Source organism: Sturnus vulgaris, chromosome 1 (genome assembly GCF_052056855.1).
Source record: "Sturnus vulgaris isolate bStuVul1 chromosome 1, bStuVul1.hap1, whole genome shotgun sequence".
Lineage (NCBI taxonomy): Eukaryota > Metazoa > Chordata > Aves > Passeriformes > Sturnidae > Sturnus > Sturnus vulgaris.
The window spans coordinates 112,095,438-112,112,803 of record NC_142243.1 but is presented as its reverse complement, the minus strand read 5'-3'; the positions used below and the strand labels follow the sequence as shown (position 1 = coordinate 112,112,803).

The following is a 17,366-nucleotide window of genomic DNA, read 5'->3' as shown; positions in this document are numbered from 1 at the left end:
AATCCGCAGCCTTGACCTTAAATGTTATTCTATATCACGTCCTATATATGCATAATGGCTCTACTTTTCCTCAAGAGAATTTAGCCTTCTCACAGCAATACATGCACCTGAGTATTTCTAATTTGAAGGGATGTCTATGCTTTTAAAACTCACAGTCATCTTTTTCTGCAACACGTGGGAGTTTTCCCACCCTGAAACGTGTGAGTGGAGACGTAAATAAATGTTAACATTAAATTCAGATATCATTGATCCAAATGTCTGAAAAGCAAAAAGCTGTGTCTAGCTCTCTGTGTTATGTCTACACGTACTAAACGTCTCCTGTGTACCAATGTTTATAATAAGAACATTTCCTAATCATTGATGATCAGAGCACAGGGCACCTCTCCCATGAAGACAGGTTGAGAGAGCTGGGTTTGTTCAGCCTGGAGAAAAAAAGGCTCTGAGGAGACCTTAAGTCCCTTCCAACCCCAATCATTCCATCCTTCCATGATCGTAAGTTTCTGTGATTTGGGAAATTCATACAGTTTACTGCCCTTACCCATTGTAGTGATTTTATTGCAGTTGTGATGGACAACTGGCAAGAAACAGAGAAGCTGTATAGCTTTTATTTAACTAATTGACACTGCAGGAAAGCTTTGGCGAACATAAACTTTCTGTAGGTTTTTTAATCCAAATTAAGCATTGTATTGACAGCTTGAACGTTTTGAATAGATGTAAGTTAATTAACTACAGTGGCAGAGAGTCGACAAAACCTGTTTCCTTTAACAAAGAAACTTTAAAAGACCCTTAGTGTATCTTATTGCCTAACAGAAACATCTCAAATATCTAAGCCATCTATCAAACAGGCATCTCAATCTTAGCCACAGTTAAGTGAGCTACATAAAAAATGTTGGACAATATTATACTTATTCCATGACAGGAAACTTGTTTATTAATATGGGGGTTTTAAATGCCACTCCACAAGTTAAAAGTTTTATGCACATTAAAATACAGCACATATTTCTACACTGGATTTCAACATATATTATTCAGCACTTGTTACCTAATAAAGCTTTACTTGTTTCTTTAGTGAATGCCTTATTCTCTGTAACTACAGATTTTTGGGTTTGGGGGAAGAAAAGAAAATAATGACAGATCATAAGATATCTTAATTCTACCTCATGAAACCTTTTAACAATACTTTTCCTGTTATAAGGGCCCTTGAAAAAAGAAAAATTCTCAGTTTAACTGGTAAAATCTTGAACAACATTCAGTTTAATATTGAGCCCTGTAATTATTTTTTTTTTCTTCTCTTCTGCTCATTTTTAGTTCTTGAATTTATGTTAATCAGTTCTGTTTCTTTCTTTATATTTGAGTTCTATTTTTGTAAGGGATGCAGTCTTGGAGCACTGATGTTCAAAACTGAAGGGTGCCAGACCCAAATCCCACGCTGTGTGGTAGTCTGAAAGATTATCTGAAAGATTCCACATCACAGTGATTAAATTAGACCAGACAGTACCACAGCCCCTGATGTGCATGCAGTTAATACTTTGAAAGGACAGAAACTGTTCCCAACAGCTTCAAAATTGTCCAGCATGGAGTAGCTGCTGTGTGGGCTTTTATCCTCCTACAGATAACGTCAAGCATATCTACTGCTGTGTGCATTCTGCAGCCTTGATAAGAGGAACAAGAAAAACTTTTCAGGACCACAAGACATAGCTAAAACTAGAGCTTTCTCTCTGGCAGATTTTTGGTATTTTGTTAGTTTTGTAGATATTGAGGCCATAAAAGTGTTTGGGTTATGTTTTTTCTGGAGTTCCTACTAGAAAAGTCTATGCAGCTGCGATGCATTTAATAATTACATTAGTCTTAAACTACTAGAAACACAAGCACAGTATACAGTGACCTTAGAGACAGAACAGATAATTACACTGCAGTGACAGAGAAAACCTCAAACAGGAAAGTTGTTGTCTTTACTGTTAGCAGGGATAATGCAGCACATTTAAGTTATGTAATACATTTATATGTCAAATTAATCTTTCCCTCAGCACAATCCTAGGGAAGCACCTTTGTTCCTATGTACCCTCTAAAGTACATCCCTCTGTGAATCATCAGTCCATGTTATTATTAGTCTTATGCGTTTACTCTGTAACATTCTGGAAGGTGGCAAAGTGACCTGAAGCACTGCAATAGATTTCAGGGACTTGAGAATACTACTGGAGGCAGAGGAAGGAAGCAATCCATTGCAAATGCCCACCTATGCTTTTTTCATTATTATTTTGTTTTGCTTCGTTTTATTGATTTTGTTTGGGTTTTTTTTTTTAATGTAGTTTTCTTCTAAGTAGATGAAAGCACTTTGATGAAGAACATGAACAGGTTATGTACTCCCAAATGAAGCACATGAAGTGAGTTTAGCAGGCAGAGAAAGATCCATATTAGGAGGCTAAAATCCACAAAGAACCTGTCTTGTGACTGATGCTTTGTCTTGATTTCACGTTTTCTTTGGCAGTGAGGGCAACTTAAGTGCCCAGGTTCCCAACAGTCCTCCCAACAATTCAATATATTTGCTTGGAGAGATTTGAAAGGGTTGGGGAAACTCTTTGCCATCATTTTGGGATTTATTTTTTTTTTAACAGCAAGTCTTCAGGAACCTGCTTAAGAGCCTGGCACCCCAGCCTGCAGTAGGACAGCTGAGGCAAAAACTGAACAGAGAAGTGGGAGAGAACAGAAATGGTCAAGGGAAGAGAGAATTCAGATGAGTAACATAAACATGTAGTTTCACCAGGAATCTATGGGCTCATTTTTAGCATCCAGTGCTTGGTCCTGAGGGTGCCATCAAGCTCTGCAAGCTCCTCTCACGCAGTGACTCCCTGCCTGCCCTCAAAGCCAGTGCCAATATGGCACAGCCACCCTGGGACCAGGGACCAGGATACTGTGAGAGAGCTGTACAGGATGAGCTGCTGGTCCCCCCTCCTCCGTTTTTGCTCTAGAGTTGCAATTACACTCAAGATCTTGCCTGAGCTACCTGTCCATGTGTCTGCAATGGCCATGTGCCTTGCTGACCCTGACCTTGATTTATTTCCAGGTTGTCCTTGGACCTATCCCATCCCTATGGACCCACAGACAGATCTGGGCTGGGCCTGACCCTGATACTATCACTGGATCTGTTCTGCTCTTCTTGCTGGGCTTGTTCTGCTCTTGCACAGGGAGAAGGCACTGCCATGCTGGCCATGCTGTCACCCACACACACAGCTCTCCACCACTGCTGGCACATCTGCTCTGCTGTTCCCTGATATCCTGTTTCCCAGCAGCTTCAACAGACGCAAACAAATCTAAGTTACATCTGCTGAAGGCCTGCTCTTGTCTGTGCAGTCCTCTCCCCATAAGCTATGGTCCTTTTCTAACTCTTATAAAGCCTCTCATCCAGCTATTAAGGCAGCTCCAATAAATCACTGGTTTTATCAGCTGGTTTTTGTTTTATTTTGTCTTGGTTTGGTTTGGTTTAACCTTGGTTTTGGTGTGAGGGACAAGATAGAAAGGAGTTATTAAGGTCAGCAAGTCACTTTTTAGATCCCCTTAGGTGCAGTGAGAACCTTCATGTAAGGCTGAATGAAAGCTCCCATGCAGGTATGAAAGTTCTTTAGTCCCTCACCCACTTTAGTCCTTAATCACAGAAATGAAATGAAGGAAGACTGACTGAATTTATCAACTTATGATTAAGGTACTTCTGTTCAAATTAGTGTTTCATTAGTTATTCAAAATAGATTAGCTGCAACAAGAGCTCATAAACTAACTCTGTGATACACCTAGGTAGAAGGTCAGGGCAGTAATACATAAGCAAAGACAGCTGGATTAATAAATGCTTCTGAAGAGAGAGAGCAAAGTCTTTTAAATTAAAAGTAAACATTATTTTCTCTTTTTTTTTCCTGCCAAACCTCTAACTAAACTTGATCTAAATTCATAAACTATTCTAGTCAAACTTGAAATTATATTCTGCAACAAATAAAAAATCATTCATTTTGTCCTCTGCATTTTCAAGATTTCAGTGCTGCTGAAATAATCCTTCATAGATACACCCCTCATAAGTGAGACTTTCTTCTCCAGCAGTAGCTGCAGGTGGCAGCTGTGTTAAACCATTGGCAAAGACTCTGGTACATGATTCCTTCTCAGGTAAGATGGGGAAGTTATTTCCCCAGCCTCTCTTCCCTGCCTCCCCTGCAAAAGATTGTTACAGGGGCAGCAGAGCAAGTAGTAGGTATACTACTGAGAGCAGGTCTACTCATAACCAAGGGAAGCAATTTAACTTATCACATATTTCTGTTTTAAACTTCAATCACCAAGCAAACATATCCCTTGATGAACTCAGGCAGTAATGTCAGCTGGAGCTGGTAACCAGGTTTGAAATCTTTCCAGTCACCGTTCCCAAGCCCAACACAAGTTCTGTAGGTAGAGTAGGATAATTTCACATCATCAAGTAAGTTACCTAGGAGAAATTAATGCTCTTCATGTGAGACAGATACTGAACATTTGTCTACTCCTAGTTAGTTTTCAGTGGTGTTTAAGTTAGTTGTTCTTATTTTGCATGGCAAGGACTTGGGACCTTCCCAGCCCTTGTGGGCAGCCACCAGACTTTCAGCTGAGGCTGCTGAACAGCATAAACCAAAGCAGACAATGATCTTGTACTTTCTGATGTGCCAGCACTGCTTCTTGAATGACTGAAGAATAAGAGTTCAGAAAGTCAAAGTAGCCCTTTAAAAATAACAATGATTAAAAAAATATTTTCGGAGGGATTTTTCTCTCTGAACTGTTTCATCTTGAACTGCATACAGTTGCAGGTGCCAGTGAAAGAAAAGAAATGGAAACATCTTTCAGGAGCCGCTAATAAAGGCAGGACCATGGACACGTTGACTTAGACTGACTGAAATTGTCACAGGATTTTTCCCTCTGGGGACAGTAATTTCCACCTGCAGGCACTAGTCTCTTAAAAAACCAGTACTTCAGTCACTTGTGATTCTGTGACCATAACCTGAGGTTAATGGCTGACATTAAATGAGTCATGGTTAATGTCATAACATAGCTCGCATTCAGTGTAAATGACAGCAATTTTAGGCAAATGTGTATTTGAGGCAAGTAAACATTTCCAGACCAGATCTCGATTAAGTTTCTCGTTTAGTAGCCATGATAAAACACCCTCACATATTTATTAATGAGGCTGATGGATATGAGCACTAATGAAAATGGACAGGTAGGTAATGAGGGAGGTACAGTCAGAACACAGGATTAAAGTCAGGTACAATTAAAGTTCAGCTCCCTAGTCGAACACAGGCTCCTTTGGGGCCCTAAGTAAATCATTTATGCACAGCCTCTCAGTTTTAAAAGAGAGGCTAATAATATTCATTATCTTCACACATACATCTTGAGAGTATGAGCAGTTTTGCTGGTTTTTTTTCCTTAATTCTCAGAAGCACCTCAGTAGATTACCAATACCATGATTACAATACTGGGCAGAGCTGGAGACAAACAAATGCTGCATAAGTTTCTTCACAGAGCTCTACTAACATATTGCAGACATCTTTAGCTCTTATCAGTTATGCTATTCCACTCTAAGCTGAAGACAAGCTGCCAGGAAAATACCTGCAACATGTAGGAGTGATGCCACATCATGAGACAATGTGTGCCTCTCTAATGCAGAGCTGCCTTTAAAGACCACATCTCTGGGAGTGACTTGAAAGACTCAGCTGACAAAGGCAGCACAAATGTCAGATATCCAGTAAAGGAGAAAGCAGAATACCTGTCCTAGCAAAGGCTGTAAAACAGAACCAAACAAAGCAGAGAAATTGCAGGATAAGGAGAGGAAGGAGGGAGTTAGTGAGAGGGAGAGAAACCACTACATCAAGCCATCTGGATTAAAACCAGATCCATCATTCTAAATTGGTGCTTGAGTGCTGAGCAAATGAGCTAGAGGAAGAAGAAAATCAGTGTGTTTGTATAGCTGCATCGCAGGGCATCAAGGAAGTGCTGGTTTACATTCTAGACAGAGGAAATTCTGTGCACAATCTATTATCTCTGGCTGATGTTATGAAGCTGTTACTAAGAAGTGAAGTGTATTTTGGGATATCCCCATGCACATGTACTGATGCTGACCAAGGTCTGCATTACAACCTATCCAGAACTTAGGCAGCAGTTAGTAATTAAATCTTAATGGTTATCTGCTGAGATGAAAACACTTGGGACAGAAGAAACCGAAGTTTAAGAGGCTCACCACTCCATAAAATAAGAGTTTGGAACCAGGAAGGGTAACCACAGGGAAAATAAATATATGGAGCGCAGGGAAAAAAAAAGAAAGGCAGGGAGATAGTGAAGGAAGTAAAGAAAGAAGATCCCTGTGGACAAGCCAAACAGGAGTTAACACGAGCTGCAGAAGCAGCTTAGGTTGTCACAGAATGAAAAGAGACACACTGGGAATATAAAGAGAAGTTGTTATTTTAGGCAGGTTTGAAGATTTTCTTGCTCTATTTAGCAGAGAATAAAGATAATTTGTTTACAGCACCACATGCACCTGAGAAATGAGTTGCAGCTCAGCATGTTCATGCTAGATAAAAATTGGGAAAAGGTAATCTGAAATAAGGACAAATCTCAAGGACTAAAGTTAATCCTAGGACTATACAGATTTTTTTCAGATTTCAAGGCTTAAGGCACACATATTCTAGTGTCTGGCCAAAGCCTAACAGGCAGCTCAGCCAGATCTAAGACACAGGGGCTATTTATATATATACATACCTTAAATAGCTGAGCTTGCACCCTGCCTTCGTATAGCACCTAGTGTAACAGAACTGTCCCTAGACCATGCTTCTTTGTGTACCAAAGCTGTCCAGAAAGCAGGTGAATTCCTGTAGACAACAATCCATTTCTCTTTTTCATAGGATTTTCTCCACAAGCAATCTGGCTTTTGATGATAAACCTGGTGGTCATCTTTTAAATGCAAAAAACACCAAATGCATTTAAAAAACTTTTTTGCTTTGTTTTGCTATATCTGCAGCATTATTCCAACCAGAGTGAACCTGCTGTCAACTCAGGTGCTTAGACTCAACTCTCTGTGAGAAGAGGTCCTGCAAAGCCCACAGCTCCAGGAATAATAGTGAAATCACAGAATCACAGAATAGCTGGGGTTGGAAGGGACCTCTGGAGTTCATCTAGTCTAATCACCCTGCCAAGGCAGGATCACCTAGAGCAGGTCACACAGGAATGCATTCAAGTGGGTTTGGAATGTCTCCAGCAAGGGAGACTCCAAAAATGGGAGGGAAGGTGCTATTTAAAAGCACCTCACTCATCAACCATGCCAGTCTAAGACTGGAAAGGGATGTGGAAGAAAATTTTTTCCACAAGGATATATCTTATCTTTGTGAAATGGAATAATTACTGCTATATACTCTATTATCCTTCAGACTTTTTACTTTACATTTAAATCTGATTGAAATTACCAACAGGTTTGAAAGTTTGAGAGAACACTAGTATACACTAGTGCAACCATATAACCTGTACTTCCTTAGAAATCTGGATACAAATATCTTGAAATTACCTTCTCAAGGATGTACATAGAATCCTAATTCATATTCTTTCTTCAGTTAGACCTGTATCAAAATAATCTGTTATATGGTAAAGATTGCTGGTTTGCTTCTTGTTCCAGTTTCACTTAACCCACTAAGCTCAAGGAAAGCTCAGTCCACTTACAGCAGAAGTTGAAAAACACCAGGTGTTTCCCTATCTTTACTCAAACTTGCTTAAGGAAGAAATAGTTAATACCATATCCCAGACTAATCCTGCATTCTCAGGAAAACCCTCTGTTTGATGATTTTTCAGAGATGTTAAAAGGAAAAAAAAATACCTAATACTTAACAAAAAAAATACTTTGAGCAAGTTGGTTTTTCACTTAAAAATCCATTACTTCCTTCAGAAAGCAGCTCTTAAAATCAAAAGAAAAATCAGCTTCTAAAATCAAATTGGAGACAGACCCTGCTGTTGAACCTGTCAGCTTGCAATATCTCAGAACTGTAAATCCTTGCAGCCCCAGAGTCATCATATCATTCTAGCCCGATTCCCTCCGGAAGCAAGGCTTGAGCAGTTCCACTGTGTACAAGTGTGTATATACACATTTGAATCCTGTGGCTCACCTCAACTGTGAAGAAAGGTAGAAAGTGCAAAGATAATTCTCGACAAGTTTCTCATAAACTGGCAGCAGAGAGAAACTCTCTGCATGCTCTGGCTGATCCAAGACACCACTTCCAACACGAAAGCTCACTTTATCAGACTTCAAGTAATCCACACTTGCAGGATCACTGCAGCAAAGATCCCAGTCAGAGCTCCTGGATAATTAGAAGATACAAAATCATTAGCAAGGAGTCCAGCATTCTCAGAATAACTTGTTAAAAGTCAAACAGATCCATAAATATACAAACAGTTTGAGCATCCTCTGCTTCCTTTCCCATTGCAGATTGGAGTAGTGCCAGGAAAAAAAAAAAAAAAAAAAAAACACAAAAAAAACCAAACAAACAAACAAAAATAAAAAAAAATAAAAAAAATCCCAATATATAAGAACTTCAAGCTGGTTCCACATTTCCATATTTGTACTTCTTGGTTTGAAACAATGTGGTGCTCCCAAATGTAAATAAGCATACTTTTAACACTATGTTTCATTTCCTCCCTCCCAAATGTGATATAATAGTAAATGGTCAGAGTCTATAAAGCACGTGCAATCTTAGGAGCCATAGGGAAGAGCATGGGGCTACTGGAAACTGCTGGTCAAATTACTTTGTTCAGAAAAATACATCCCAGACAGATGCATGACTCATATCCACTGCCATCTGTTAGACGGAAATAAGCCATCTTTGCCTCATTAAGGTAGAAATGATCCTCTTTTGTAGTCAAAAATGACCTACTGACCTGGACCCCAACAGCTCAGATCAAGCAGGTTGGGATAGTTGATGGTATTAGGAACATTTCCTTGCCACTCTCAAAATTATAATGTTACCAAATTTCCACCCTCTCCTTCTGAAATAATTCCTCCAGATCACAGCATTAGGATTCATTACCCTCCCTTCTGTCCTTGGTTGAAGGCAACTAAATGGCATAAACTGTAGCAGAGCATCCCTAATCATAATAAATCCCCCTCTCTCCCAGAGCCTGGTGAAAATCCCCTGGATATGGGAGTGATGTGAGGTGGGATTCACATCTGTGAGGCCTAAAGACCAGCTCTCTGGGTATTTCCAAGGTGTCAGCATCCAGACAGCAGGTAAAACTGTCATCCCCCACGAGGAACAAAGCCAGAGGATCATCTGCTTTGCAGCTCTCAGCCAAACTAGAGAATTCCAGGTGCTCCCTGCAGCCACATGGAGCCACAGAAGTGCTCCTGAAGGGGTCCTGCCAAATGTGTGCCACCTGTGAGAACCACTGACCATAGGGAGGCCATGGGCTGCCAGCACAGAGGTGGCTTTTGCATCCAAGAATTCAAATTCAGATTCCGATAAAGGCATATTGTGCTTGCAATCTGTGTCGGTGTGGGCTAATTTTGTGTGTGTGCACAAACTACAAAGGGTTTTATTTCTTGACCTTCCTCAATCCTAGCACCATGTTATCATTTTGGGGGAAAAAAATAAAACATAAGAAGAGTGCTCTTGAATGTACATATCCAGCAAAAGAGCTGACAGCAATTGTAAGCTGGTAGTACTACAAAACAGCCAAATATATGGAGAAGGATGAAGTTAAGGTTTTTATTTCAGAATTTCCAGTTGTTTTACAGTCTACTTTCCATTTGTGGACTCCAGTTCTAAGCACAGACTACAGGCTGAAGTACTAGAAAACACAATGGCTGAGCTGGGACTATCTCAAAATTATGGACTTTTCTATCACCACAGTACAGCATCCAGTTTTCATAACATCAAATGGCTTCAGAAAAGGAATATACATTCTGTTGTTGCAAATTCTGCCAAGATTACCTCCCCCTGAAGATCAATTTCATCACCGTGGCCACACTAAAAAGAAGATTCCTCCTGTCTAATTCCCAAATAAAACAATACAGACATTATAAATAAAAGGTATCTAATTTTTACAACTTATGACAATTTAAATGCTGGAACATGAATCTTTCTTTTTTTCTCTAAGACTGGTGAATTATGAGACCAAAACATATCTCTCTTTCCCCAACCTCACCAACCACCATCTCAGGAAAAAAATGGTTTATATCTGCGTTTTACAAAACACCTGAGCTGCGCTGGAATGTGTCTGACTTGATGCAAGCAAGCAAGCACAGCATGATGCCTACTTCCTAGCAGTGTACAGCCTAATTAGATGAAGACCCAAAAGTTCTTGTCACCAGGGGAACTTCTTTCTTGCTCTTCACAAAGCAACAGCATTCCCGCACACCACAAAAGCAATTAATTAGGATCTCCATAAGTATGGGAAGAATGGCTAAAAGGTTTTGAAAGCTCGGTATTACACGCAAAGATATTGAATACAGCAGGAGCCGTGATGTGGTTGAGGGTTTTGGGAATGTCACCTTGCCTAGGCTGGAATTTAGAAAAAAAATGGGATGTGAGTATCCCAGAAAAGCATGTGTGTTTTTCAAATTGAAAGCTCTACAAAAAGGTTTGAAGAATTGACAGGGACAGTTTCACTTTCCCTTTGCTGCCCATCAGACCTTTCCCATTATTTTCTGTCAGAAGGTGAAGAGAAGGGATAGATGAATAAAGAAGCATTGTGGAAAACACATTTATTTGTTTTGTTTTACCAAGTTGTAATCTTGTTGTTAGAATTTGCATAATTTTAATTAGGCACAAACAGAAGTCAAAAGCTGGCTTCCAGCTGCGCCTGTGTGCTTGCAGGGACATGCTATACCTGCTAACCATGGGGGATTCGCACGTGTGTGTGTTTAGAAATGATCTGCAACCATTTTGAAGTCTTCTTTCTCAACTCTGACATCCCTGCAGTGATATCCAAAACAGAGGCTGAGTTAGCCTGAGTCTGGCAGGACATGTCAGTGAGATGGATGAAAGCTATCTTGGCTTAGATGAAAAATCCATGACTGATATCGGGAGGAGACTTTTTTATGAACTCCTCTACTGTTTGCTGATTCCAATACTAATACTTTTTTCACTATTATTTTCCTTATTAGAAAAGCTCTCATTTTCTTCATCACTTAGTTTTTTGGGTTCACTGTTCCAGTGCTGAGCTTTTTTCTTCCATGTAGGCATAAATTGTTGCTGGCTGACTGCAGTCACATCTTTAAAGCTCACTTCTGCAACTGCGGAAAGAGCTAACCTCTCTGAATACCTGATGTTCACGGGGGTTTAGGTCTAAAGTGGTTTTCTAGCCCTTTAGGCACAAATATTTGAAAATTTGTTCCTAAGAATGTCCTTCTAGTTGAATCATTTTAATCATAGAGTTTGGAGTAGGTTTCTCTTTTTTTTTCTTTTCTTCTTTTTATTTTTTTAATTGTATAAACACTTGTGTGTGTGTGTGAAATGTTACTGCTGCAGAAAGTGTGACATACAGTCTAGTGCAACTTATCAAATCCCGACTGTCTGGCAGTCAATTTCCAGCACATCATGTTTGTCTCGTGAGCTGTGACTATGGCCCATATAGTTTTGATTTCCAGATCTCGTGACTGACCACATACAGCTGCTGTTTACAGAACTGTCATATTTAGGCAGAGAGTGTTAAAGCAAACCTTCTTATGCTGTAAAGATTAGCTTGCAAGAGTTTAATCAGGGAAATAAAACAGGAGCAGACTGGAAAAAATGTCTAGATACTGCAAAAGCTCTGTGTTAAAAAAAAGCAATTAAGTGCATATACAATACACCTACACACTCATACATAGACAGGTGGGTACATTTATATACTTAGGTGTATATTTAGAAGCACACTTCTACGATCATTGAAAAAAACAACTTTAATACTCATTAATTGTATTCAGTAAATAGCATTCATATTCAGGTTACAATCTGTCAATTAAGAAAGTTGCTCCAATATATTTTGCTGTCAAGGACATATAAATCTAACTTGCAAATAAATCCCTCCTTTATTTAAGAAAAATGTTAAGAGCTGCTTCCTTTACTGAACTCTTTTTCTGCCAACCCTTCTATAATAGAAGGGTACAGTAAGTATCCTAAACTAGGAATTATACATGACGACATTCTCTTTCATTATCCGGGATAATAAGCAATTTTCATTCCTTGGAAACAAGCAGATTCTACAGCAAGCCTTCAACAAATAAAAAAATGCATAATAGATCATATAATGTTCCTCTTAATTTCAGGGTTTTTTATGGATGACAAAGTTACACTGTGGATTGAACATTATTTGGAACAGAAAATGAAATATCTTGAAAGTAAGATCTTTAATTTGATTTTAGAAATACTATTATGCTTTCAAAAAATGATACTATCTTGGATGTACTGTCAGAAGAGGTATTGAAATTTGTAATTCTGGAGGTGTGCATTTGCTCTATTTTAGCTGATTATAAAAGCATCTATGACTCAGAGTCCTCACCTGCAGTCACAGACATTTTTCCAGCGTGGCCCATGAAATTAAACAGCATCTTTAGCGAGCAAATTTGACAGAACAAACAAATATTAAAAAAAATCAGAAATATCCATGAGAAAATTGCTGGTAAACATCCATTAGAATCAAATAGAAAATAATTCTCTGGAAAAAGATAGATGGAAGCAGCTATTGTTGATTATTTTTATAAGTCTCTTACACCCTGTACAAATTGGCCTTAAATGGTGGCTTAGTTAGAGCCAAACTGACAGCCTAAGAACATCAAGATGACAAGTCATACACAGCTACTGCTTTTAGAAGAAGACAGTAACTAATTTTAAGGGGGTACATGTTATACAGGCTCTGTCTGGTTTGTCTCACAGACCTGGTTCATTTCTTCTCTTAGCCCATTTCTGATGCAAGCCCAAATTCAGGAAAGGATTTACAATTCATTTCAAATAGATGAACAGTGTCCTTTGAAGGACATTCAGTTTCTTTAAAGGAAGGAGAAAGCTAAAGGACTCGGAATGGATTAAACAGAGATATAAAAATGCCACATCAGTGCTTTCCTCCACCCTCACACCAACCCCAGATAAACACTTTAGTGCCATCTGAAACTGTATGCATGACTCCAGCTGTGCCATTCCTCATCTCCATGCATAATGGTGGCCTCTCAGTACTTCTCTGATCTGAGACATTTGTTCCTTTGTCCTCTGTGGTAAAATTGCAGGATGTGCTTCCTCCCTCCAGCTTTACAGCCACAAGTTGACATGTAGAAGAACTGAGGCATAGGGTAAATTTCAAGACACATTGTCACCAACAAGAAGAAAAGAGACACAATACAAGACCTTTTCTGCATTTCAGAGAACATCTGCTTAAATTACATTTGCCCATTACCTAAATATCCCAGCAACAAGTGAAGAAGTTCTATCCCCTTGTTCCCAACTATATACGTCCACATTACACAAAGCATGTCATATGAGTTTTAATATAATTTGCAGACATAAATAATAAAAAAGGTAAAAAGAAAAGAAAAGCCACTCAAGAACCAAAGGTTAGAAATATTCCATTTGGAAACAAGTATCAAGTCACATAGGGGAGGAGAAAGAATGGATCCAAGAACAGGACCAGCAGAGATGAAAACTCTAGTCAAAAAACCAGCAAATACTATAAAAGCTGTCAGATATACTGCTTCTAGTAGTGACAAAGATAAAATGAGTTGGTATTCATCTCACATGCATCTTATGGTTGTTGCACACTTAAAAATCAGTCCCTCTACTCAATCATATCTCTTTTGAAACCCAATTTGTGCAGCAACTGTTTCCTACATTTTTTTCCCAAATAGATGCAAGTCTAAAATTCATCAGAATACAGGAGCTATACAGACTTCAGTACATAATATGTTCTATTAAAACACAATGATTTTTTGGCTTTGACAATTCACTGTGTATTTAATTATCGTTTGAAGTAGATAAAGCAAATCTAAAGGTCTTCTCTCAAGAAAAATTTTCCTTTGTTGTTGTCAAATGGTAAAGGACAATAATAATGGAGTATTTAAAAAAAACAACAATTGACAACAGTGAAAATACATACACCTATTTTATCTAAACTCAAATGCTGCTTGTCACTTAGCAGGAAAACAAATTGCAGAACTCACAAAATATTTTTTTTACTGGTATGATGAAGAACCTTCATTTCAAAGTCATATGACTGGGACAAACATTTATTCTGGTGAGCCTAGTGTAAAATGCCTAGATTCTTTAGAGAAGCATTACACAACTAAACAGGCTGAGTTTCTTTTGAATTTGAAAAATTAGAAGACAATTTAGTCTGTAGCATGGTAGCTGCAAAGTAAGACTATGTCACACGTAGGTGATAGACTGAAGCTCAAAACAGAAAATCTTGTGTTTGAAGCATTGGCATTTACTTACACAGCAGAGGCTTACACAGCATTCTGCTACTCAACACCACATCCTTAGCTCGGGTAAAGTATGTGGAGGATTTGATAACCCAGAGCTCTGACTGATTTTATTCTTCACACCTGCAGGGCTGTGATCACAGAGAAGTAGTGGGATGGCTCCTACAGCTGGAGTGTGGGAGGGAAGGATGCAGGTTCTTTAGGAAGGACAGGCAGTGGAAATGGCGAAGGAGTGTCACCCTCTACATCAGTGATCAGCTGGACTGCATAGAGCTCTGCTTTGGGATGGATGAGAAGACAACAGAGAATTTGTGGGTCAGAATCAAAGAGAGGGCAGGGGCAGGTGAGTATATACTGGGCATCTGCTACAGGCTACCAGCCAGGAAAATGGAGTGCCTGAGGTGCTCTATAGACAGGTTAAGAGCAGCCTCACATTTACAGCTGTAGTCCTAAGGGGGAACTTTTGTTGGAGGGTCAATACAGCAGGTCAGTCAATCCAGGAGGTTCATGGAACGCAGTGATGGTAACTTCCTGCTCCAAGTGACAGAGGAACCAAAGAGGAAAGGTGCTGTCCTGGACATTGTTCTCACTAACAAGGAGAGGGACTCGTGGGGAAGGTGAAGCTCTAGGGCAGCCTTGGTTGCAGTGACCATGAATTGGTGGCATTTGAGACCCTTACAGCAGTGAGGAGGGCTCACAGCAAGCCCCCTATCCTGGGCTTCAGGAAAGCAGACTTGGGCCTCTTCAGGGATCTGCTAAATTTGTAAAATACTGGGAAATTAATCCCTGGAGGAAAGAGAGGCTCCAGAAAGCTGGTTAATACTTAGGAATCACCGCATCCAAACTCAGGAGCAATGTATCCAAACAAAGAGGAAGTCAGGCAAAATCACCAGGAGGCCTCTGTGGATGAACAAGAAGCCCCTGGACAAACTCAAACACAGGGGGGAAAAAAAATGAATTTACAGAGGTTGGAAGCCAGAACAAGTACCCTAAGAGGAGCACAGTGAAATTATCTGAGCTACCAGATATCATGTTAGGAAAGCTAAAGCCATGACAGAATTAAGTCTGACCAAGAATGCCATGGGCAACAACAAAAGCTTCAACAAATATGCCAGTGATAAAAGAAAGATTAGGGCAAATTCTGCTTGTCTCCAGAAGGAAATGAGAGACCTGATTACCTGGAATATACAGATGTCTGAGGTTGTCTATGACTTTTTTGCCTCAGTCTTCACTGGCAAGTGTTCCAGCTACACTGCTCAAGTTGACAAGACAAAAGCAGGGACTGAGAGAATGAAGAACTTTCAGCTGTAGGAGAAGTTCAGGGTCAATAATATCTAAGGCACCTGAAAGTGCACAGTGTGACCAGCAGGTCAAAGGGACAATTCTGTCCTTTTGTCCTGCTCTTGTGAGACCCCACCTGTCATATTGTGTCCAGCTCTGGGGTCCCCAACAAAAGGATGTGGACCTATTGGAACAAGTCCAGACGAGGGCCATGAATATGATCAGGGGACTAGAAAACCTCTCCTGTAAAAACAGGCTGAGAGTGCTGGGGCTATTCAGCCTGGAAAAGAGAAGATTACCGTGAGACCTTATAGAGAAATTGTGAATGTTCCATCCCTGGGAGGGATCAAGGCCAGGTTGGATGGAACTCTGAACAGCCTGGTCTGGTGAAAGGTGTCCTTGCCCATGGCAGGGTGGCTGGAACTAGATGATCCTTAAGATCCCTTCCAATTCAAATCATTCTATGATTCTGTGGGAAGTGACTGGTTTTACCTTTAAAACATTCCAAGTCTTTCAGTTGCTGCAGCAGTTAAGATCTGTTCTTATGCACCAGGCAGGGCATAGTCTTCACACCTAGACTAATATCTAAAGGGAAAAGGTATCAAACTGCACAACTGAAGCACTACTAATCATTTATGCATGCTGTTTGAAAACAATTCTCAGGTCTGAATAGTGCCTTTCGAATAAATACAGACTAAGGAAATGCAATCATCAAAAACGACTTAGACATCACACTCTTCAAAAGGAACAAATTATCATCATGACATGTAATAGCTCTTGAACAACATTCACATCCCTGTCAGGGGTTTTAAAAGATTGACAAAACGGGATGTGGATATTAGATTTATTTTTTTTTCCTAAAAAATACACATGCACAGTAACAGTTTCCTGGCAAGCTGAACTTCACAGTTTTTGTCATTTTTTTACAGGCTGTTGATTTATAGGAAGTGTTATTTTCAGTATGCAAGCTACAGTGCAAGGGGAACTGCAGTCTCTGGCCATGCACAACTGACCCAAATCTTTATATGTGAAGATTAAAAGTGAAGACTCCGGTAAAGATAATGTTGTCCCCCACACCCCGGTTCTGAAAGCTTTACAGTGCTCCCAAGTCAGGAGTCCCAGAACCAAAAGCTTCCCTGGGACTAATCTTTCCCTTTGGTATCTGTTAAAACATGAGACCATTTCTGGAGGTTGTTTCTCATTCTCATAAGAATGAGACCATTTCTGGAGGCTGTTTCTTTCATTGCATACCCTGAGGCTGAAGCCTTGGGTTTGCCCAGGGAGCGCTCTGGCAAGCAATGTGGGAAGAGAAAGAACTATGGGAAATTCTCTCCTCCCTCTTGGAGACCACCCACACAAGGTTGCCCCACTGATCCGAGGTTAAAAGGCTATGGTTCCCTCTTCTGCACACAGAAGTGTGTCCCAAAAGTCACACCAGCAGTCCCAGAGCTGGCTGGTTCCTCCTCCGCAGCCCCAGGCAGTGTGGGAGACAGGCCACTGACTGCCATGGCCTTGCTTCTCCCTCAGCCAGCTTCCTGCTTCTCTTCTCTGTTTATTTGCTTGTTGGCTTTTTTCCCAGTACCAGGGGCAGGTCTGAGATCTCAACTCATCACAAAAGAAATACTTGGGCTTCACTTCTCCTACCCCCACCCCA

At 40.0% G+C, this 17,366-nt stretch overlaps 1 long non-coding RNA gene across 2 annotated transcripts in view; it reads right to left on the bottom strand.

The window, feature by feature from the left end:
* LOC106851978 (uncharacterized) overlaps nucleotides 1–17,366 on the bottom strand; it is a 110,065-nt gene that overhangs the window by 27,581 nt on the left and 65,118 nt on the right. For both annotated transcript variants that reach the window (XR_015807197.1, XR_015807193.1), the window contains exon 4: nucleotides 8,151–8,342. This is a non-coding gene — a long non-coding RNA (uncharacterized LOC106851978). The remainder of the gene's footprint in view (nucleotides 1–8,150; nucleotides 8,343–17,366) is intronic.